Source organism: Corvus hawaiiensis, chromosome 6 (assembly GCF_020740725.1).
Source record: "Corvus hawaiiensis isolate bCorHaw1 chromosome 6, bCorHaw1.pri.cur, whole genome shotgun sequence".
In the NCBI taxonomy this organism is placed as follows: Eukaryota; Metazoa; Chordata; class Aves; order Passeriformes; family Corvidae; genus Corvus; species Corvus hawaiiensis.
In genome coordinates, this window is record NC_063218.1 from 50,692,621 (window position 1) to 50,717,297 (window position 24,677).

Sequence of the window (24,677 nt, forward strand, 5' to 3'; positions counted from 1 at the left end):
CAATTTAGGAAACCATATTCGACCTTCGCATTTGCTAATGCTTGGTATAAGCTTGGGGTTTGATTTGTGGATTTCCATTCCCACCGGTTTCGAAGTGTAGTACCTGGTGGGGCTTTTTGGCTATTATTTTCTGAGTGCTTTGAGCATTTTTTCAGCACTAAAAGGGCTCAGAAAATATTCAGAAAAGTTATTTTTAGTGGATAGTTAAATACTAGCTGTTTCAGCAAATGCGCTGCACTTCCTATAACGTTGATTTGTGGAATAAGCGTAAATTCTAGTTGTAACCTCTGAGGGTGTCTCAATACTGTAAGCCTGTACTCCTATTTAAAGAGATGTACTGAGATGTACAAATTATTGAAAAACTTTTATCACTGTGCATTGTATTTCTGTTATTCTGATTTACAAGGTCAGTAGGTACAAGTTAAGGTTTGGGGGTTTTTTTTAAGAAATTATTCCAACAGTTCATACAAATCAGAGATAAAAATAAATTATTGAGGGATTTGCTCAGCCTGGGGAAGAAACTCAAAACTGCCACAGGGTTGAGGGTTAATTATAATGAGGGCAAAGTAGTGGTTGAAACTATAACTTCTGGGTTGTGCAGGTGAAAACAAAATGGGGATGTGAACTGTCTATGATGACATCTGTGCTAACAAAGCTGTTACAGTAATAGGGCTGACACTACTTGGAACTTTCCCTTTTCTTTCACAGACATACTGCTCCAGATTAGAAAATCATTTTCCTACACTGCGGTTCACTTTAGAAACAGAGTTATGTGGTGACTTAGCATTCTTTTCTAATTTATGGACTGTCATTTTGGGCACCTGGAAGCACTGGAACTTAGTAAGCTGCAGGCAGTTTGTGGACCTGAAAAGTGCCCAGATGTGGGAGAAGGAGGAGGGTGATGGGGGCTGAGGGCCCCTCTCCTGAGGCTCGCTTATGCTGCTTACAAGGAAGGCTGTCCCCTGGGCACAGGGACTGTCCCCCACCTCCAGTCAGGAGCATCCTCATCCTGTGCCTGGGGTCCCCTCAACAAGACCAAGGCAACAACATTCCAAGTGTGCCCTCACTCTCTGCTTGCATGAAGAACAAGCTTCTCTTCACTTTTGTGGCCTCCTGCTTACCTCCTGATCCTTTTTTGTAGGAAGACTCAGAGGCAGCTCCTATATGGGAGCCTTCCCACAAGTTTTCAGGAAGAACCTGCCCTTCTCAGACAACTACCAGAAGGTGGCTTGGAGGCACAAGGCAAAGGACAAAGTGACATCATCTGCAAGGACAAGCTGTGATGGGACCAACATAAGCCTTGCCTGCAGGAGGAGGGTGTTCTTGTGGGATAAGGGAAGAGCAGTGACAGCCATTTACTGTGACTTTAGCAAGGCCTGTGACACAGCCCCCCATGTTATCCACGTGGGTAAGGCATGGACAGGAGAAGGGGACTCCTCTGCAATGCGCCTTGTGTTCAGCAGGACAAATCCTTAATTAGTATCCTATCCTCTATTGGTTATTGATTTCTTACCGTTCGTGCGAATTAGTCCATATTTTTAGTCTTTTTTGTATCTTTTTCCTCAGTTAGGGACTTTCCAATACACATATACTGAGTCTTTGTTAGCTTTTTCTTTATGCTCTGATTTCTACAAAATGCCTGTGTGGTCTGTAAATTCTGTTCTTCTGGTCACAGCACCAAGCCTGACAGAGTTCAAGAAGCATTTGGACAGTGCTCTCAGGCACGTGGTGTGACTCCTGGGGATGGTGCTGCTCAGGGCTGGGGGTTGGACTCAATGATCCTTGTGGGTCCCTTCCAACCCAGCTTATTTTGTGATTCTGTGATTGTATCCAATTTCAACCATACTTCGCTCTCTCCCAGGCCTTGTTCAATGGAGCGTATCAGGGTGGTGTGCTGGCTAAAAGTGATTTAAGACTAGCACACTGCTTATAATTAATATAGTGACTATGATTGATTAAAACAATTAATTAAAAATTAATTGGAAAATTTATGTCACGTTCAACAAGCACACATGGCCACTGCAGTGCAGGTGTGCAGAGGGTCAGTGTGATGCACGTATATTCACAGCCAGTGCAGCGTGTCCAGGCAGAGGGTGGGTGCAGTGAGGATCAGAGCAGCTGTGAGTTGGTTTTCCTGGAGCTGCAACTGTTTTCCAGCTACTGTCTCCTCTAAAATGGCTGGGATTGTTCAGCCTGGAGACAAGAAGGCTCCACAGAGATTTTAGAGCTCCTTCAAGTATCCAAAGGGCCTACAGGAAAGCTGGAGAGGGACTTGTACAGGTGCAGGTAGTCATAGGACAAGGGATATAGGTTCTGAACGGGAGGGGGGTCAATTTGGATTTGAAAGAACATGGAAGTTTTTTTTTATTCTATAATTTTGTAGCTTTAGAAACAAATAGACAACAGCTGAAGGATAATAGCTTCTCTTTTATTCTCACAGGCCCCATGCTGTTGTCAAGCCTCCTGCTTGGAGAGGAGATTTCCATCATAGCTTTGACTGTTTCAGGATTGTTTTGACCCTCTCTCAGTCACAAGCTGGTAAGTACCATAGCCTAGTTAGTTGTGCTACTCATTTTTCTCTCTGCAATTATGTGGTTATTTCATGTCAGGCTGGAAACTCCTTTAACTGAAGGGTGGAGAACCTCTAGGTAGGCACATCCCCAGCTTTCTGGGGCTGTGTCAATGACCTCCCTCATGATGGTAATACTTAAACTAGGCTAAGGCACATGGAAAATAAGGAGGTGATTGGTGATGGCCAACATGGCTTCTCCAAAGCAAATTGTGCCTGAAAAATTTGCTTTAGAAACACAGAAGGAAATGTATTCAGAGAAACAGGCATGATCTTCCCTCCAAAATACTTAGAGTTAGAATTGAGGCAAGACCCACAATATATTTAGAAGGAAAGTATAGAGTAAGTTGAGGGAGAACTGTTCTGAAGGTGTAGAAAAGTATTAATACTGGTAACAGGACACGAGGATAATTTCAGACTTGAAGCCACATGGAAAAGTCACAAAAAGAAGGGAGAAGAGGAATGATACTTTGTGTAAGAAGTAGGTAAGACATCTAAGTTGTTACAATCAATTTTGGTACTTTTAACTGAAGAGAGGGTGCTTTGAAAATGAGATGATAATGAACAGCAAGAAAAACAGAAAGTAAAAGGTAGGTACTGCTGTGGTTGCAGCAGGAAGTGTATCACAGCAATTTTTTGGCTTCCCATTTCCAGTAATGGAAATATTTTTTAGAACAAAAAGGCTTGTGGTTATGGACACATGGTGCATGTATATCACATGTATTTCACATGCAACAAAAAATAATATGAAGGTCTTGTTAAAGGAGAATATAGCACCTGATTACTGATGCAGTTTTTATTTGATTTCTCATGCAAATCAATATTTTATTACTTTTTTTTCCAACTTATCTGCAGTTTATAAATGCTCCTCTCACCACAAAGCAGATAAGTAGCATCTGAATATTTGGCAGAGGCTAAGTATCCACCAGATATTTACGAGATGGTGGTAGTAATTTTGAAAAATACCTGTCTTTTAAAATTATATCAGCTTCTGTCTTGTCATATCTATATGCACGTGATTGTTACCCAGTTATTGATGGGCAAAAAGGGCTGTCAGCATGGGGGGTTTATTCTTGTGATATTTAGAGGTTTTGGGAAGTTTATTTGCTATTATTTTTTATAAACCTTGGCCTAATAGCAGAGGGGAGTCAGCAGTGGTATTTCCTAGGAATTTATAATCAGCCTCTGTACTTCAGTGTTACCATAATATTCCCAAATAGGAGTACAAAATGATGTGAGAAAGTTTGCTAATGACTTAGAATTAGGGAATTACTTAGAAAAACACCATTGAAAGAAAACCTTTTATTTCAGATCTGCAAAGTATTTTGTCATACTCAGTAGCCGGGTGGTGAAGCAGTAAATGATATGTTAGTAATGTAAACTGACTTGCCTTGAAGAAAAGGCAGCCTTGGCTTTTTTAATCTATTTCTCTTTTTGCTCTGATTGTGGATGTGTAATAAGAAGGTTTTGTGGTAACGTTAGAGCAATGTTTAGTGGACATCAAAATAGCAAGTGCTAGGAATAATGGAATTGCTAGGAAAATAATAGAATGTAATGAAAGGAATTGTTATATTGCAGCAGAAATCCATTGTACATCTGTATGGTAAGTATGACATGCAGGTCTAGTCCAAAGAAGAGTGGTATGCTGGAGGTAAGTAGAAGTGGTCACTATTCTTCATAACAAGAAAAAAGCAATGAAATCCTATGGCAGATTCAGTGGGACATGCTGAACGTTGGTGCCTGTCTTTGCTTGGTACCGCATGCCGCAATTTCTCAGCTGTCTTCTGCTCTGTGAAGAGTTATCCCCCCTTTTGGGCTGGATTGCAAGTCAGAGTTAAAGTATAAGCTTATTAACTGCTCTGTGGAGAAAGATGAAGTAGAATCTGATGTATCTTCAAGAGATTAAAGTTCAGGGCGCACTTTTCCCTTTCCTATGTGTGTTGTGAAAGGTATAGTTCTGCTCTTTAAGCACTGTGGATGAAAACTGCTTTTGCCTTGTGTTGTCATGAATTGTACAAGGCAAAGGGCTGCCTTTCCCTTTAGGTTTTTAAATGTGCATCCTCAGTATGTTGTTGGATGACAGTGAGTTGGGCAGGAGTGAATAATTAGTTGTTCTAGCAAGGAAAATCTCAACAGGTGGGTGGGGAGCACATGTGAGTGTGAACAGAACAGGGGGTGCCTGAACAACCAAGGGAGTGGGAGTGGGTACATGTAAGTGTGGGCATGAGACAGAGCAGGAGGTAAGTAAGTGTGAGAGCAGACAGGCATGTGGGAGGCAAAGCTGCATCCGTGAGCATAAACACCATGTGCAAGGGAGTGTGAGCAAGCACGCAGGAGATGTTTCTCAGGAAATAAGAAAATGGAGGATTTAAACCAGGGCTTACGGCCTTTCATTTTTCTGCGCCACAGAGATGTTTGAGGCGATGTGGCTCTCACTCCCTAGTCCCCTCCCTGTCTGAGTCATTTTCCCCTGCTGTGCTTCCATGGTGAATGTGCTGAAGACTGAATCTTTGAGTCAGAGGGCAGCAAGAGTATTTTGGTCTGGAAGCCATTTCCCCAGCCTTTCTATACTCTCCGCAGCATGAAGCACCCTTTTGTCCACTGTTTCATCCCATTGTGCAGAGATGAAACATGCATGTTTGTGGACATCTGTAGAGCAGTGCTGACAATATTGACAGTTTTGGAAATTGAAAACAAAACACCCAAAATATATCTGTGTGCTCATTGGAATAATGAGTTATTGACTGGATGTGTTTTTGTTTCTCACACTGAAAAAAAGAGCAGTAGTTAGTAAAAAGTATTGTTGGTGTCCTTGTTGGACCCTAACACTATCTTATTACTGAAAAACTTGCTGAGGAAATTTGAATGCTACAAGAATGGGAGGATATGGTTGCAAGCTCTGCTCCATCCTGTGTTGTTTTGGACCCTGGCCATCAGGAAACATTTTGTTTATCTCAGAGATGAAACACTTTCTCTTCAGAAGTAGTATTATGGGCCATAAATAATCTGTGGCAAGCAGCGACTTTGTTACAGAAAGGGACATCATCCCAACTTTTCCTTTCTTTGATGAAATTTTAAAGAGAGATTTCTACAAATGATGTGCCAAAGGGAAATTTGGAAGGTTTGCATTGACCTACATAAACCCTAGTTGAACATGAAAGCAGATTAAAAGTTGTTTCATTCTGCTTCTGTCCCCCTTTGTACTTTATCAACCACTGATCTTCATTCTTTGTTAATTCATATATGTTTAATGCAGCACTGCAAATATTTTTCCTCACATCCCAAAGTATTCATCAAAATAAGGCTGGGTGAGAATACTTGAAAGAGCATTGTTTGTAATTTTCTTGCCTCTGCACAGCTGTGTGTCTAGAAAATGGAAATACTGGCTTTTCCATGCTGCAGAGGAATGGAAATAAATCAAAATGCAAGCTCTTTCAAAAGAAATTACATATCCTGGAGTATCCCAGATCAGGATAACATTTTGTTGCATAGCTTGAGTTTTATTTCAAAAGATTGACTTGATACAGACATTTACTTTTGTATTTTAACTAGTTATTTTACTGAATGTATCTAATTTGGATGAAAAGTTATGTGGTTGACCTGATCAGCTCATGACATGGGTCAGTGGAGGGAAAGCAGGGGAAGGACAGTTTGAAGGAAAGGGAACAGAAAACCTTGTGGAGGAAGAAGACTGAGATTGCCACATAATCCTGCAACTAATACTCTCAAGAATATGTTTTTGCAGAAGCAGAAATGAAATACAGTATGAAAGGCAAAGCAATACCTTTGAAATAATTCTGGAAGCCCAGCATCAAATCAATTGTGCAACTAAATGACCATCACATAATTATTCAGACACTCCTTCTTAAAAGCAGTTTTAATATGAAGTATTTTATGGTGGTTAATGTTCATACTTATTCTGTGAAATAAGGAAATATTAAGCCAGGGGTTCCATAGATTGTGAAGCAAAGAAGTTTGTCCAGATTGTGAAGCCACACTGGAAATAAAAAGCCAGTGACATTCTAAACCTGTTGATACAACTTAGAAGTAGAAAAACTGCCCTGTGAACCAACACCTAAGAACTTCCTAGAAGTGGTCAGCTACTTGCTGCCTACTTTTCTGGTGTTGACATTGGATTAAAGGTAGCTAATGCTGCCTTTCTTTATGGTATTTGCTGCGATTGCTGCAGTGTTTAACAGTCAAGAGACAGACTGAGTTATAAAATAGATCAGGACAACAATAGTTCTTCTGGATCTTATTTTCTTTGCTTATGTTATCTCCTGGCCTCACTCCCACATCCTCCCATATTTTATATCTTCCTGCAATAAAAGTGCAACATATGAAGTAAAACCTTCTATCAAGCTATCTGAAAGTGCTCTGCAATTGTTCCTTGTTGTAGAAGTGTTATCAGACTCTTTCTATGAGCCTCAGGCTGCAGGTGTGTAATTGAATTTTAGAAGTAGGACAGGCTCAGTTGTCTCATTACCAGGGAACTGGAAGGCCTGTCTCACAACAGTCCCTTTTCATCCCTCCATCTAAGCCTCTCCCCAAAACTTTTTGTCCAGAGGAACACAGGGACACCCTGCAAGTCCTCCTGAAGAGTCATCCTTCCCCAACCTACCCAACAAATCGTGTGGTCTCCATGTTGAATGGAGTTGCTATTATTGCAGAGATGGAAACAAATCCTGCTTCCGATGTTACTTTTAAATTTATACTATTTTTTGATGTTTTAAGGAACTTTACTCACTGAAATGAGTGCACAAATTTTTCTTAGATACTCACAGTCTTAAGGTTTTATCATCTGGTCAAGGCAAAACTCCCTTCACATTAACGACTGCAGACACAGGGTCCCTCACAGATTTGGGGCAAAAATTGATGTCTTGCATCAAAATATTCTGATTTGTGTACCACTATGGGTGAGTAGTAGACAGCAGTCAAGTGATTTAATAATTTCAGAGTTTTCAAAGCAAGTGAAGATATTGGCATCAGATTCTTTTAAATCCTCACTTAGTACAACAGTCCAAAACATTCATTTCCAGTGCTTAATGATCACCAGTTTAAACATGGTTTAAAACAGAAAAAAAGCTTTCAATACAAGCTTTACCTCTGTCATCACATCTGTCTGCCTTTTGCCGTTACGCAGGCAGGGTATTTATCTTTGAAGTCCTGTGTTTGCAAAGGTGCCAGTCATGCTCTATTAGTCCTCTCTAATCTCCATGTGTGCACTTAGCTGGGAGTGTAACACAATATTTGTTCTTTAATTTTAGATGTATGGTTTCTAATGAGTTGCAGGGTCTTCAGTGTTTTAAAAGTCTGTTTTCACCCTAAACAACTTGGGCTGGGTCACTGAAATGGTAGATGGCGACATAATCTATCAGGCTTATTTGACTTTCCTTAATCTATATGCTTATTTAAGAAAGGGAAAAAAGGGCAGCAGTGGAAGAACATTATTCACTAACTCCAAAAGGTTAGTGAATTCTCTGAATTGTGATAACTGAAAAGAAATTAAGACATTATTAGTATTTCTAAAGTAACTTAGGGTTAAAAGAGACTTTCTGGAAACAATCTCATAAGTATGGTAGAGCCTGTGGTAAGGTGGCTATCCAGGTTCTAGTCTTAACCACATCCCACCATGTGGCCTGATTGTCAGTGGCTGAGAGTACTCCAGGGCTTGCTGGAAATCCCCTTGATTTTGGGATCAGATGGAATCTTAAAAAATTGTATTGTGATACACACTGTCACAGAAACAGACAGTTTCTCCTTCCCTTCCCTTCCCTTCCCTTCCCTTTCCTTCCCTTCCCTTCCCTTCCCTTCCCTTCCCTTCCCTTCCCTTCCCTTCCCTTCCCTTCCCTTCCCTTCCCTTCCCTTCCCTCCCCTCCCTTTTAAGCCTGCACATAACACATGCCAAGCTCCCAGGGATGTTTCAGTCATCCTTGAGATCAACCCCATTGATTTCAGTGCAAATACAACATGAGTAAAGCTTAATTTCCACCAAAATCAGATTAAAGAAGGATTCTTTAAATGCTTCCAGTGTAAGCCCTCTACAGCTGTCAGGCTGTCCTTTTCCTTGGAAAACTGTGCAGTGGCAGCAGAGCTCATGAAACTGTGATGTGAGAAAAAATAAGGATGTAGAAGTGGTATAATTGAGAATAGGATTTTTAGCCTGATTTTTCCAAATTGTAGGATTTGTGATAGTAATCAATTTATTTTAAAAAAACAACAAAAAAAAACCTCCATCTCTTTCCAACCTGTACTTTCCCTCTTTAGTGAAAGCTGTGTGCCTACTCAAAAATACCAGGGAATTCTCTAAAAGGCTGGGAATGTATCATGTCTTTAAGGATTGAAAAATCTGTCCTTAGAACAAGCTATTAAAGTATCTCTCAACCTAAGAGAGAGGTCAGGGATGATCAGTGTAGTCTCTGCTGCTTTAGGAAAATGTAGTAGCCAGGAACTCTATTAATAATACTTCAGTGCATGGTCAGGCCCTTTTATGAGACTAGCATGTTAATATTTATTCACGTTTGAAATCTCACAAAGATTTCCAGGTTTTAGAAGAATTCTGGCTTTTCTGACTTAAACCTTGTGGATTTTTAAAGGTTTTTAATATTACATGGGAGGTGGGCATTTTATATCATAACCAAGTGACCAGGAGCTGGACTTGTTTTTAATAATGTGAGACTAAGGAGGACAGGATGCCCTTGCTAACAGAGAATGAATAAATAGCTGGAGGATGTCACTTTTCATTAGTGTGGTATTTTAATATGTAGCTTCCATGGGTTAAGAATTCAGCCAGGTACCTTTGGGGATGCCAAAACACTCAAGTGGATCCATCCACTGGTTTTAGTGGGATAAGACAAAGATAGTTTTGTTCTTTTTAGGCTATTCTTTCAGTGACAAAAGAGCATAACTTCCACTGATTTAAACACAAAACCAAGATCATGCTTAATGCCATGCTTAATGATGTGATTCCTGACTTGGATAATGAATTCTGCTCTCCCAAAACACTATGCAGCATTCTAGTAGAAGTACCATTTGCAAGTGACATATACACAGTTTAGTAATTCTTTTCTGAAAGGCCTGGGATTTAGTTAAAACCAGGTAGCTAAAACTTACTCAGTTTAGAGGTTTCTAAGAGTTGTTAGACCACTCTGTACTTTCAGAACACACACACATAAATACTTGCTTCACTGTGGCAAACCAGGTATCATAGAATCATAGAATGGTTTGGGTTAGAACAGACTTTAAAGATCATCTCTTTTCAACCTCGTGCCATGGGCAGGGACACCTTCCATTAGACCAGGCTGCTCAGAGCTCTATCATGCCTGGCCTTATTCCAGGGATGGGACATCCACAACTTCTCTGGGCAGCCTGTGCCAGTGCCTCACCACCCTCACAGTAAAGAATTTTTTCCTAATATCTAATCTAAACCTGCTCTCTTTCAGTTTGAAGCTTGAAGGTTTTAGTTTGAAGTATGGTATCATAGGCAGAATTAGCCAATACTGTGGTGTCATTCCCTTATCCGTATTCTCTTCCACATCCTTCAGCTACTCTTCAGTATATATTTCAAGTAAAGGGCCATTACTATTTGAGACTTAACTCTACATTTACATTTGGAAAATAAGTAATTTTCTTAACATTAATACTTCCAAATGCTTCAGTACTGTCTGTGCTCTTAGGACAAGGGCTGTGTTTCTCCATGGCCTGATGTGTCACTGCTTCATTGCAGGAGGATGACTGTGGATCCCAAGAAGGTGATCTGACAGGTGATTTCTCTAACACCCCAGAAGATCAGAAGGGACATTCCCAGTGTGCTCTGCACACCCACACTTGGGTGTACAAGCTCAGTCCAGACAGAGTTCCTGCTATGTTTGGTGGAATTGTTCTGTTGGGTAGCATATCCACAAAGATGGGGTTTGTCACAAGGCCAGAACTGTGTGGTAAGTCCATCAGCTGTCCCCCACCTTGAAGTTTCTCAGTGAGCTGTGCACACATGACCACATTGCTTTTTTCCCTCCCACACACACCAACTCTGTGGTAAGTTGTTCAGTGAGTCGTGACACGTATTAATGTTGTTGGCTTCTGATGTTGTTGGGTTCTTTCTTTGGGGGCTGACCACTGCAATCCTATCTGAAAAGTTTTCCACCAAAGTCAGAGATCATTTTCATTAAAGCTCTCTCCAGTTTAGTCCCTCAAGCATGGGTGTCTTTCTACTCATGAATGCAAGCAGCAAAGGAAAGCAATAAATCCCTCTGAATAATGTGCCAGTGCTTTACTGTTACATATCTATCATTCCTAAGAAGATGCCTATTTACCAACTAAAGAATATTGGCAAGGATTTAAGGCATTTTAAAATAATTTGGCTGCTTCCAGAATTTGGATCATTGACCCTTAACCTGAAAACTGGTTTTACAAATGTCCTCCAGGAAATACATTGTGTACTTAACTCCCCCTATGAAATCTACAAAAAATTGTATACCAAAACACAAGGATTAAGGGCCAGAGCCACGACAGATTTATACTTGGACAGGGATATGAAAACACCTCAGTGAATGTACTTGATAGGATAATTTCTTTTTACCAATATACACTATGTGACTACAAGTAAAAGCATGAGGTATTGTTCAATATTTTTTAATAGTAGAATATTTCCATTGGCTTGCAATGCTTAAAGAACAGTGAAGTTTTGTTACTGATGAATATAGGGTTGCTATAAGAAGCTTCATGCAATTAGCTTGTGCCAGAAAGGGAACACCAGATTTTTTGGGGAAAGGCTTGGATTTTTCATGGAGCTACAGGAATATGGGCAGCTGGGAGAAGACCTTGTAGCCCCTTTCTTAGCCTGTGGAAGTCTCTCTCCTGTGTAGGACTCCTCATGGTAGTGCTGGTTTGTTTGAACTTCTTGGTATGGGATAATCCAAGTGAGTACTCAATATGAAGTTTTATCATCCTCTGCCTTTGGATGTCTGATTAAGCGTGACTGGCTGTGACTGGGATTTTAAATACCAGCAGGCTTCCCAATTACCTCAATTATCTTTGCCCCAGGAATGATTGCTATTTCCAGGCATGCATCCTGTTGCCCGCAGTTTCTCACACAGGTTCTTCTGGCACCATTCTTACAGTAACAGCCCTTAGTACAGCACACTACAGACTGAAAACTATCCCACAGTACCTCCTGAGTACACTGCAGCACTTTCTGCATGCATTTTCTAACTCTTCTGCTTCCACTCTATTTTAGGAATACTCAGAAACTTCATTTTATTGAAAGTTTACTTAAAATTATAGCAACTATGCATTTTGCTTAGAACACATTCTATCCAAAAGGCATTTCTTATAATTTCTTCTCTGAGTAAATAAACCATCGCTAAAAGGGAGTTTATGAAAAAAATAGGCTATCACAAACTAGTTACAGTAAAACAAGTAGTGAAATGTGTAAAATTAGTTCTGTTCAGGTCCCTGTTCTAGTAGCTCTTCTGGACACAACTTATTTGCAAAACTATGGGTAAATATGAAAAATATTTTATGAATTTAAAATGCATGCCCTGTTATGTCATTTTGTAGAGAATGTTGCCTAAACCATGTGAGACATACCTAAGTTTCTGTGCCAAGATCTATAGTAATATTTTGGCTTGTAATGCCTAAATTCCCATTTCCTGAGGCAAGACCCAGGCCCTAAGAAATTAATCCAACAGAACATTTTACTTGCACTTGAAACCACCAGCAGCTGGTTTTGTGGTTTTTACTTTAAAATGGAACTTTCTTCTTATATTTAGCCCTTAAATATGTAACTCATATGTAAAGCCAGCTGAAATGATTGCGTAGATTTTGAGAGCCATATGCAGGCTTTAGACATGCTGCAAACACATGCAAGCTGTTGCATGACAGTGAAACAAAAAAAACCATAACCACAACCTAATTTTTCTTTCAATCATTACTAACACTGATATCCCCTTTCTCCCTGAGAGAAATTAATAGTGAACTATTAATAGGAACATGCTGTTGACTAAACATCTTCAGATGTAAGCAATAGCCATTGAAGCTTGGATAAGCACTAAGAAAAAAGAAAAGTGAGTATTAATAATAGAGTTCAAAATGGCCAAGAAAAGGCATTCCAAGCCTAAGCTAGGAAATGACAGTGAATTTTCAGGAGGTGTCTTTTTTGAAGTACTACAACCTTCTGTTTTCTTTCAGAGTGAAAAAGAACCTGTCTCCCTCTACTGGTTTTCAGAGAAAAGAAAAGTTTATAGATACTAAAAAAATCCTGGCTGCAATTTTGATACAAATTACCAGTTGTTCCAAAACTAGCTCTTAAAACCTGTTGCCTTTAAATACACAGAGGTCACCTTGAGGCTATCAGTGTCTTGATTAGCTGAGGATTGGTAGATTTTTGTAGTGTTTACTCTGTTAAGCTTAGTTTCTCAGTATATTTAACATGATTTCTTTAAGAAAATATAACAAGATAAATATAAATATAACAAGATAAAAGCTGTTTTGTCTTTAATTCAAACATCACTGAATCTTGCAGCTATCTAAAGAGCAGCCTCCTACTGGAGTTGTAGATGTAGTTGCATAATTTTCCTTTCCTGCATCATCTGAGTCGGTGTACTTTCAAATTCAAAATTTGTGTTGCAGTTGACACCCCAATGAATGAAATCCCAGGAATTTCCACGCTGCACAAAGTGGGTGTGGGTTTTTTACCACGTTCTGTTACACAGCATGGATTCTGTGAAGAGGTTTTTGTCCTTGGTAGGATATGCTCCATCCTCCTATTGTCACAGGAAGCACATTTGTCCTTTAATAGTCCCTGTGCTCCTATTAACAATTTCTCCTTTACAGAAAGGATACTCAACAACAGACGTCAAGTTTATTCCTTCCAGTTAGTTAAAGGCAAGCAGCAATTCCAGTAGTTCGAGGCATTCACCTGTTAAAGGGCACATAAATGCATTTTAGGCTGAGAAGAAACTTAAGGAAATTTTGGCTTTAAAGTGATTGTTTTGAGTTGTTCTTTTTTGTTTTGATGGGAGAGTCTTTGGTTTTGGGTTTTGTGTGTTTTGTTTTTGTTTTGTTTATTTCCCGTGTGTTGTAGTCACCAACACATTTGTTAAGCTTCGTTACATGTAGGCGTCCTTTTGACTGGGTATACTTCAAGTTTTCTTGTGTCCTAGATATTGTTTAAAAAAGCATCTGCCAGTGACAGTTTGTCATATTTCCAGTTAATACCAGTGTCAATATTGTTAGTTGCACAAGCTGATTTGCATATGCATATATGTCTTTGCATATGCTGTGTGTCAGTTCTTTTGGGATGTTTGACTATCAGCATAGTGAGCACAGCACTTACTCTCTCCAAATATTTGACCAAATTCTCTCATTTTTTCTGTCTGTGGTATGCAATTTAAATTTCATTAAAATGTTATTTAATAAATTGTGGGTTTTTTACAAGACCTAGCTTTATCAACTGTCTCCTGAAAACTCTCAGGGCAACTGTGGCATTTGGTCTATGTATCACAGACAAGACACACAGTAGCAAGACAATGAGGCTGCTGAGACACACACCTTGTGCATGGCTTTTACATGGGCATATGAATAACTTCCTGTATGAGAAATACTTTAAAGCTGGCGTCACTTCTGCATGTGCGAATGTGTAACTTGTAATCATCCATTCCTAAGCAAGTCTGCAGGCTATGCCATTGTTCCCTTCTTGACTCAGCTCTCTAGGGAATAGTGTCACTTTACCTGGAAGCTGAGCTTCCAAGGCCAAACAGTTGTCTTTCCTGAAGGAGAACTGCTATGACTGCCCAGCTATGGAGAGGCTACGTGGCATCTGACTTAAAAATGCTATTTCTAAATCTGGCTGGTACCACTTCCAGAGTACACCTGATAATTGGTACTTAGGTAATGTGGATGTATCTGAGAAACAATGAAAGGAAAGGCAAAAGTACTTGTGTTGGAGTTGCTCTTCAGTGTAAAGTGCTGGCCTGCATCAAAAATAGTGTGACCAGCAGGACTAGGGCAGTGATTGTCCCCCTGGAGCCAGCACTGGTGAGATGGCACCTTGAATCCTGTGTCCAGTTCTGAGGCCCTCAGTTCAGGAAAGACATTGAGGTGCTGCAGCAAGTCCAGTGAAGGGCAACGAAGTTCGTGAAGGGTCTGAGGAGCAGCTGAGGGAGCTGGGCTTGTTTAGCCTGGAGAAAAGGAGGCTCAGGGGAGACCTTACTTCTCTCTACGATCACCTGAAAGGAGGTTGTAGCCAGGTGAGGGTGGGTCTCTTCTCTCAGGCAACCAGCGACAGGACAAGAGGAAATGGCCTCAAGTTGTGCCAGGGGAGGTTTAGGCTGGACATCAGGAATAATTTCTTCACTGAAAGTGTTGTCAAGCACTGGAACAGACTGCTCAGGGACGTGGTGGAATCGCCATCCCTGGAGGTGTTAAAGACACGACTGGACATGGCACTGAGTGCCATGGTCTAGTTGACAGGGTGGTGTTCAGTCAAAGGTTGGACTCAGTGATCTTGGAAGTATTTTGCAACCTTAAGGATTCTGTGACAGCAAAGGAAGGAATAGCACACTCAGTTTATATTCAGTGTGATAATATGAAGTCAGTGCCTATTTAACATGAAGGACCTTCGGAATACCTTTCAAAAATGAGATAGTGCTAAAAAGGATGGGCTTAAATTATTTTTTAAAATATGCAGAATAGCAGAAAAATTTTTGAGAGGAAGGAAATAATTTCCAAGTAAAGGCACAGACAGTTCTTACAGTTATCGTGACCCTGGTAGGCAGGCTTGATAAGAGTCTAAAATTCTTCACTAATCCACAGAATGAACCAAATCCTCTTTCCTATCTCAACTAGTAAGATTCATATTTGACCTACTGTCACATAGTATGTAATGTGATAGAGGTTGGTCAATCAAATGGAACCATGGAATCACAGAATGCCTTGGGTTGGAAGGGACCTTAAAGATATCTCATTCCAACATGATCTTGTTGGAACTGTAGGGTGTGGCACCTGCCTTTTGTTCAGACTAAGCAGGTTAATGCTCCTTTAGTTAGCAATGGATGAAACATCGACAAATGGTTACCCCAGGTCTAAACCCTGTAGCCAGTGAGTCACAGGTGCAATTGGGAGCAGTTTAATGTGACCTGTACGTGAAGGGGAAAGCAGCACAAACGCCATGGAACTGGTTTGCAGCAGGATCCCCGTCAGAAAGGCACTGTGCCTCTGTAAAGTATCGTTTATGTGAGTCACTAATTGCTCCAAGTACAGTGCTCTCCTGGCCAGGATCACCACAGGAGCCCAGCAGAGGATGTCGCCAGGAGACAAGACTGCAGGACAAAAAGTCTAAAATGCAATCTGAAAAGAAGGTGTATTTGGACAGACAGTCTGGAAAGGACCGTCGAGCTTTTGAGCAAAGTAGATTTCTTCTATTGATGCTCCATTCTGTGTTCAAAATTGGAGAAGAATTTGCTTATTGATTGTCAAAACTGGAATGGTATTAGAAAGGATGGATTTCTACATCTTATAACTGTCAGCCTGAAAAATTCCTGATGGCTTAGATCTCAAGGGTAGTAAGAACTCTGGTAATTTTTTTAATCTATGTAATTAAAGTCATGTCTGTGATGATTCTCCAGGAACACATTTTGTGTCAGCCTTCCAGGTCCCCATTTTGCTCATGTTGAAGTCACCTGCAAGGGCTTTCATTGACCTTCATGGTGCCAAGTCAAGATTTATCCAACAGAAAATGCTTAGAAGCTGAAATGGTGAAGTTTATCTACAACCACACAGAAAATATCACTGCCCACAGTGTATTTCTGACTAATTTTTGATAATTCGTTTATGTTGTATCTTCTAAACTGATGTGTCTTCTTTTCATGTGTCTTCTATGCTTCATTAAGTATTCATTAAGTTTTGTATTTCTTGGAATTTTCAGTGTGCTAAAAGTGCAGAATAAAATACCAATAGGCATAAACTGAATTCTTCACTTATGTTAAGTGTCCCCTGAGTGGACAGAATAAGAAGTTATTCTCTCTGGCGTTCTTCTACATCTACATTAAAAATAATATTACTGCATTTAAATGCCCATGACAACTTTTAATTTGATCTTACGAAAGGCCCATTGTCTAAACTTCGTATAAAATCACACATGCAATACTTTTGGGCATACCCAAAGCATTTCGTTCTTTTGAAGCTATTGTGAAGGTCAAACCAAAATATTTGGTCTTTCTGAAACGTGTTGGTATGTCAGGAAGGTTGGAGTTGACAACAGGGAACTGTCCTTGCCGGCAAAGTAGTTTCTGAAGTGAAGTTAGGCAAAATTCTGTGGAGAGGAACCTGTTGTTCCAAACCACCGGGGTCGTCCACTGGCAAGCGATGAAGGTGTTCATCCCTGCAGCCAAGCCTCCTGTGCTGGGGGCTCCCCGGCTTCCCCAGCATCACCGCTCGGCCCTGTCCCCGCCGCGTCCCGGCCCTTCCCCCGCTCCGGCGGCTGAGGAAGTCCATTGTGTCCGCGGCGCGGCTCCAGCCCCCCCGACGGACGTTTCTGGTGCGTTGTGCAAGTTCCCAGTCATGCCGAGCATTCTTGGGAAGATCGGGCGATAAGGGGAGGAAATGACGGAGAGTCACCCCAGCGCCACCCGGCCCCCGCGGCCCCCCCCGCAGCCGCCCCCCGGCGGGCCGGGCTCCCTGCGCGGGCCGGGGCGCGGCGGGCACGGTGGGCGGGGGGCGGCGGCGGCCTCACCTGAGGCGGCCCCGGGGCCGGGCCCAGCGCAGCGCCCGCCCCGCCCCGCTCCGCCCCGCGCGGCCGGGCGGAAGTGAGCGCAGCGCGACGAGCGGGGGGAGCTGCCCGCAGCCTGGAGCGCTCCCGCCGGGAGCAGCAGGGACGAGGGGAAATGGTCGAGGTAGGCGCGGGGAGCCGCCGCGGTCGGGGCGAGCTGGGGGCTCTGCGCCGTCCCAGCCCCGCGCTGCCGGGGGCCGCTCGCTCCGCTCCCCGCCGTGCCCCGCTTCGCCCGCCCCTCCCGGGGGTCTCTGCGACCCTCGGGCGCTGCCCGCCGCCGGCGCGGCCTCGGCGCGGCCCAGGGCTGCCGGTGCTCCCCGCGCTGCCGGGCGGCACCTGCGAGCGGCGGGCCCGGGGCCGGGCAGCGCTGCCCGCGCGGCTCGTCCCGCTCCCGGAGCTGTGCGGGCTCCCCGAGCCGGGCGGCGGCGGCGCTGCCTGCGGGAAGTGCTTCCAGCCGGGAACTGCGTGTCTGGAGCGCAGGAGTGGCGCCGCTCGGGGCGCGGAGCCGTCCGGAGGAGTTGCCCGCGCTCCGCAGGTGCCAGAGGTGCATTTTGGACCCGGGGGTGAAGTCTCCGGGTGGCAGGGAGCTGTCACCGGCACGGAGCGGGGAGCCCGGGAGGTGCCCAGCAAAGGGGGCACCTTGGCGGTCGCTGCAGAGACCCACCAGGTTTACAGTTCCTTTTTGTTCGTCCTCTTGTTGGCTTTGGAGTGGGTTCGCTCGCCCCGGGTTGGTGCGTTGCTGTGGTTCCAGAGAAGTTGGATATTTATAAAGCTGATCCCTAAGCAGCTCTGCTGTTTTCTCCGGGAGCTTTGCCGGTATTTCTAGTGATACATGGAAGTTTGTGACTGCCTTGCTCTTCTTGGCTCGATCTAGTTTATTATTCTGTATCAACACAATAAAAAAGGTATACCTGCACCTTTGTTAGTACAAGTAACCTCCCACTTCAGCTATGCTGTTGTTGGAGAAATGATGTGGTAACAAGATGCAGTGAAAGGAAAAGCGTTTGGAAGAAAAGAGATTCTGGTGGTCTTCCTACTCATTTCTACTGTTACTTATTACAAGTCTGATACTGGAACATAACGCAGTTAAACTGAATTGGGGTAGAGGAGAGATGGACAGGTTTTAACTAATAACATTGCATGTTTATTGCAGATCTCTTCCCAAAGGGAACTGAAAATTTAAGAAAAAATGTCTGATGTTTGTACAAGATGTTGTGCAATACTTTCTTTGAATATAAGCTGTGCTCAGGAGTAGTAGTGATGAATGATTTATGAAGAATCCAATGGGGAAGCAGAAATGGGGCAGGGGAAATGAAATCAGACAAAAAAATATTTTTTTTATTTGGCTTTGTTGGCTTTGAAGGCAGTTGTGTGCTTCATTCTCCCAAAATTGAGAGTGAGCCTGTAAAAAACTTCCTTTATGTGTCTGGGGGGAAGAGAAGTTACTTAAATTGGCCTCATGCAGCACATTTATTGGAGGGGGAGAAAGGGATTATAAGTCCCACTAAATTCTGTTGGGTTTTTTTTTGGGGTTGTGTTTGTTTTTTGTAAAAGCAAATTGAAGCAAAACTGGTAAGAATAAGGCGACAGTGAAAGAAAGTTGCATAGAAGATAAAGGCAGAGGGAGAAAACACAGGCAGAAGTGACAAATACTTGAAGTTAGATGTGGTCCCCTTTTGGGGAGGGGACCACAAATCAGACAAGTAATAGGCTACTTGCAGGTCCTTCTTAAATATTGTGCTGTATTTGAATGTTCTTTTACATTCCAATTTATTTTACATTATTTTACGTCCCTTCAAGATGCTTGCTTATAAAAAATACAAAGGAGATCTCAAGAAATATTTGAAATTTTGATTGATTTAATAAAATAGATTTATTTTAATTACAGTGCAGTAGTAATCCTGATTTAGATACTTGAGGTTCCTCTTTCCTTTGGGTATTACTGTCATCACTGAGAACTCAAAGGTTCACCAGTACATATAATCATTGTACTTAAATTGATAATTTAGTTGTTTTTTATGTGATTTGAGTAGCTCTCTGTGTACTAACAAAGAAAATTGAATGCCTTAAATGGAAAATTATGCGTTTCAAAATGTTGAGTAAAAGAAAAAAAGAAAATACTTTCAGATTTTGTGTTCCTTTGTTTCTTACTTCTCAAACTAAGTTGAAACTGGTGATGTTTCTTAGAGCTGATGTTGTATTTACTGCCCAGCTGGAGACACTTGGATTAAAATGTTGTTTAAGAAATAAAAATGCTGAGGTGATGTTTTGGAGGGGGTTTTTTTTTTTGTTGTCTTAGGCTTTGATGTGGGACCAAAGCCCGACAGTATGGGGTTATGTAAAAAAAAGAATGCTAGGTTTGAATTTTATTAGAGCAGGATTGCATGTTGTTTGTCTTTTGAATAATCTTAAGGCTGCCTTGTGGGAGTCTCAAAAATTGCAGTAAAGTAGCACTGGTGGGTAGGCCAGTGTAAGTCTAACACTGACATGACTAAAATTCATAAGATATAGTATGTGTTTTAAGGTCAGCCTTTATGACATTCCAGTAATGATCTTCCATATTTTTATTTTAGAAGTATTGCCTTTTAGTGTCTGTAGTTAGTACAGGAATAATTTGGTGTTTATTTATTTTTAGGATAATACAACAGGCTTAAAAATGAGAGAGTATTACACAAATGTATGTTGTTTGCTTTATGGATGTGTAACTGTGAAAACATATTTTGTTCTATTTTAAGTAGAAGATGTGGATGTGTAATTAATTACCAGAACCAGGGTTCAGTCTTTATCAACAGTGGTCAATAAAATCAGTCATCTAATACAGCATCATCCAGCCCCTTTGTAGGCAAGGAGGTTGGTGTGATGTAAGTTTGTGAGAAGAATGATGATGTTGTTTCCTTAATGGACAGGGAAGGAGGAAATGTTTCAAAGCGTGCCAGCAATGATAAAACTTACTTAAGCTATAAAAATTTTAGAATGAAATGCTTTCGTCACATTAAAAGAAGTTATGAGAAATATTACTTCAGTCTATAACTTTGTAGGAATGCAGCCTGAAAGTATTTCCTTAGATTAAGCTTATTCCAACTGATGGTCACTTCAGAGGGAAGAAATGGAAGTAGAGGGGGAAGGTATGTTTGCGTGTTTCATGTAACTTGTAATTTGAAGTTACATACAAAACATCACTTACAAAACCCAACCATAAGTTGCAGTGTGTAGTATATGAGGACACTTGTGGGGTTTGTGCTAGGGGAATGTCACTGGTTCAGATCTGGAGGCTGGTTAGTGCATCGTGACCCAGAGGAAATAATAGAGCTTGTAGGTTTCAATCTTGTAGTTGATGTTTGTAGAGGACTGATCACGATCAGGTCATCAATAACTGATCCAGTCTTCTGCTTAGGTTGTAGTCACAGCAGAAAAGCAGAGCGTGGTGACAGTGCTGAGTTACAAGGTGAGAGCTAGAAGTTTAACTGAGTTCAGCATTCATCTGAACAAATTCCTCATGAAAAAGTCCATCAAGAGTCTTAATCTTAGAGAAGTTACCTCAGGATTCAGGAAGTACTTGAGTGGCAAATTAGTGGAGACTAGAAGGGTATTTTGAGGAAGTGTTTGTGTTGGTTTAGCTTTTCCCTCTTTGCATTTCCAAAGCCACCTTTAGAGACAAGATAAAGATGAGGTGAACCTTTGGTCTGAGTGTAGCCACCCTGTTCAGTTCTCTACCTGTGTACTGTAAAAAAAACAAGTCCAAACCAACCACATAATCGTTCAATCAATACATGTAATAAGCGTTTAGTATTTTCTGATGGATAAAGCATGGAGCTACACGGGAATGGTGCATTTGGTCTGTCAGTTAGTAATCAGCAATTCTGCTTGATCTCCTATGAATGTGAGGTGTGTGACTAAGAAGCATCTGCTGGTTATAACTGAAACTGTGCAAGTTTCCTGCCTGAGGGGAAACTCAGCTGCTGAATCAAATGGTGGAAATAATTTGGCTACTGCAGCAGAATTGCATTAGGGTAGACTGGTAGGGTGATGCTAATACAGTGATACAGAGTTAAGTCTGGGCCAGAGCTGAGGTGTCAGTGTTTCCTCTCCATGCATGTTTTTGATGATGGTTTGTTGAAGGTGTATATGGTGCACTGCTGCCCAGGGAGTAAAATAGGATCTCTGTGGGGGAGGGTTGTTTTCATCTCCTGTGTTAACAGCCACTGTACCTTGCATCATGAGCCTCCTGCATTTTGCTGTGTTTTCAATGTTTTGTGACATTAGGAGGATGTCTGCAGGGCTTACTTCAGGCACATAATTTGGGAAACAGTGGGATTTTAACACAGTCCTCTGTCTATGCTGCAGAATATTATAGTACTATATGGAAGGTGTTTGGGCATCTCTGTTGTGGTAATTAAAGCAGACAGCACAGATGTTTCTTTCCTCTCTCCCTGTTCTTCCTGCACTAGACACTTTCTATGGTTTGGATAAAATTGGCTATGCAGTTGTCTATCTTCTGTTTAGTACCACTGGGACTGGGATTAATGGAAGTACTAGTTTAGCTAAGTGCTCCAGGTAATTTGTCATGCTCTGCTGGGGTCAGGCCCCACTCTGCATGAATAACTAAGGCCCCTTCTAGTCTTAATTGTTCCATGAAAGTGATATTCCAGAATAAAATTCCTTTACAAGTCAAGAATTACTGCACCAATTATTCAGCTGGGGAATCAAAATATTTGGGACAGTGACCTTGCTTAAAGAATAGGAAAAAGCCTCCCCTTAAGCCAGCAGCTAATGTTGATTCTGTATGGAAGTTTGTATTGTGTGAGTGTTTTCAAGTATCCTTTGAAAAGTGGGATTGGTGGAGGGATTGGGAACGTCAGGGTGATGTGGAGAAAAGCACAACTTAAGAGGTGTCTGTAAAGCAAGGGAACCAGTAAAAAGTTTTTAAAGACAGTCTTTTGAAACAGGAGGAGTGGAATTGAAAGCATTATTCTGTAAGGAGAAACATTGCAACAGAACTAAAATTCCTAGCCTTTGTCAAACAATGAGGGTAATAAGTTTGGCTGTAAGGCATGGAAAAAACTATCTTGGCCAAGTGCATCAGAATGAAACAGCCTGGGATGCCATCAGTTTCATTCTTGCTCTTTTCTGGTACCTGCATCCATAAAATACTGGGCAGGAGCAGAACAGCAGGATGCTCATAAAGAGCTGAGAACAGAATAGGGAGAAATACAGGGATGCAAAGTTTGGTGAGTAGTTCTGCAGCTGCTGAAACTGATGCCAAGTTTCCTGTTGGTTTGTGTCTTCTGCTGATTGGCTTGAAGGACTTCTTGCCATGATTCAATCATTTAGAAAGATTATCCTGGTGATAAATCTGCAGTGTCCAGTTATATGAGCGCACACTACAGTTTTCTTCTAGCTGTGACAGCCAGTGTTCTTGGCAGGGTCAGGTTTTTTGTTTTTATGACACTTACATGGAATTCAGTTGTTTTTGTGACCCCCATCTCTTTAACAGACTTAAATGGAATGGTGGTTAGGCTCAAAATTTGAGGGGAGGAGTATAATAGCAGAAATGTGCTGAGTAAGCTTGCAAACCTGCTGTACCAAACCTGCATAAATCCACATCTACTGATGGAAGGGCTTGCAGTGGCCAGTGGTGCAAATCATTGCAGGGGAGGAGTGTGGCAATGGGAAACATATGATCTGTAGGTATCTGTAGCTGCCCTCACTGAGATCTGGCTGGAACATCATGACAGATGCATCCATGCTCTGTCTCTCTAGAAACATTGATCAAAACCTGAGGATTCAAAGTTACAGCAGCTACAAAGTATGCTGTATCTATTAATGATCCTCTCTGCAGAGTGTCCTGGGTGAAAATTGATTTTAATAGTTCATAAATTTTTATAAGCACTGAAACAGCTGAGGTTGGATTTTTCAAGGGATTTGTTGCTGATGTTGAAAGACCTTAAAGGCTGAGACTTCCTGTTCTAGTGCTAGAAACATCCTATTCTTGCCTAGCCCTCGAGATCAAAGGTTTTGTGATGAAATTGTACTTTTTTTAGACGTAAATGAAATTTCAAAATCAAAGTTAAGAGATGCGGTTCCTGCTTAGGTATTTATGATCTGAATGATTTGAACAAAACAAATGAAATTAGCATTGGTTCAGGGTTTGTGCCCAGTTGAAGATTGCACCTGTATTTAAGCTAGTGAAGTTGCCTTTGAAGGTTCTGTAGATGTGAGCTGAAACAAAACGGATTCAGTTTTCTGGTTAACTGTGTTAATCTCATCTGTAAGGGGGCACTTGCTCATTTTGCTAAAATGACTGGATTAAAGAAGCTACTAAGTTTTCATTAAAAAGGTGGTGTGATAGAACTGTATAGCTTTAACACTGACCTTTCAGAACTGTTTGTTATTGAGAAACCTCCAGTTTAAACCTAACAGTATTTTAAAAAAAATAACAGCCTTACTTCAAGAAGTCATGTCATGAGTACGTGTTCAGTTTTTTCTCAGTTTGTAGCAATCTGAATGCATCTGGCAGAGAGGGCTTCTGAACATCAAAGTTCTTGTGACTTTTTTCTTTCTTTCTTTCTTTTGCTAAGGAGTTTTCCTGCTGTGGCAAGTGTCTGGCTATGAATTCCTTCGCAGATGATTAGTATTTTCCACAGTATATTACTGCTGTCGTATTTTGCTAAGTTTTCCCTGGTTTCCCATAAAACTGCTACTGTCTCTGGTATGCGGGCAAGATTTGTTAATTCTAAGTTAGCTATGATTCAGTATGAGGCAAATGCTTCAAATATTTTTATTTTTGTTCTATTTAATGGCAAAATAACCTCAAAGTTAGTTTGAAAATTGCACTTGTTTTGAGGAAGCACTGGCTACTGTATGCCAGACTGTTACTTTATAAGGAATGCAGGAAATGGCCTGACTTCTTATCATTGCTTCTGTATTTAGTGCTTGGACTCCAGGGAGTTCATGTGCACTGATTTCTGATAGCTATAAAGTACTTCATATGAAGAAATTGCCAAATAATATGTTCTGTGCTTGCGTAGAACAAATTATAAATAGGACATTACAAGCCTTGGGTGTTTTTGAAAAGAAAGCTGTGCAGCTCATCTGAAGTAGAGAAAAATGTTAACATGTACATGAGCAGATGGTGAGATTACCTCTGCTTAAGGTAAAACGATTTATGTCTGATGAAGTCATCCCTTGCTCATTAAGATAGGAAACTAATTTAGATTTTGGGAGTCTTTGTCCTGGTAGAGACGTAATGTCCTGTATTGGTTCCCCGAAGCTTCTTACTAGAAAACTATAAATTCCTTATTGGAAAGAAAATTCTTCCTGGTTCCATTTTATGTATTTGCT

General features: G+C 41.4%; 1 protein-coding gene across 2 annotated transcripts in view; it reads left to right on the forward strand.

Annotated features, from left to right (window-relative positions):
* Window positions 1-17,356: 17,356 nt before the first annotated feature.
* The window catches only part of PIK3C2A (phosphatidylinositol-4-phosphate 3-kinase catalytic subunit type 2 alpha), a 50,890-nt gene continuing 43,569 nt past the window's right edge, over window positions 17,357-24,677 (forward strand). For both annotated transcript variants that reach the window (XM_048306524.1, XM_048306525.1), the window contains exon 1: window positions 17,357-17,460. The gene's annotated coding sequence lies outside the window, so the exon portion shown is untranslated. The remainder of the gene's footprint in view (window positions 17,461-24,677) is intronic.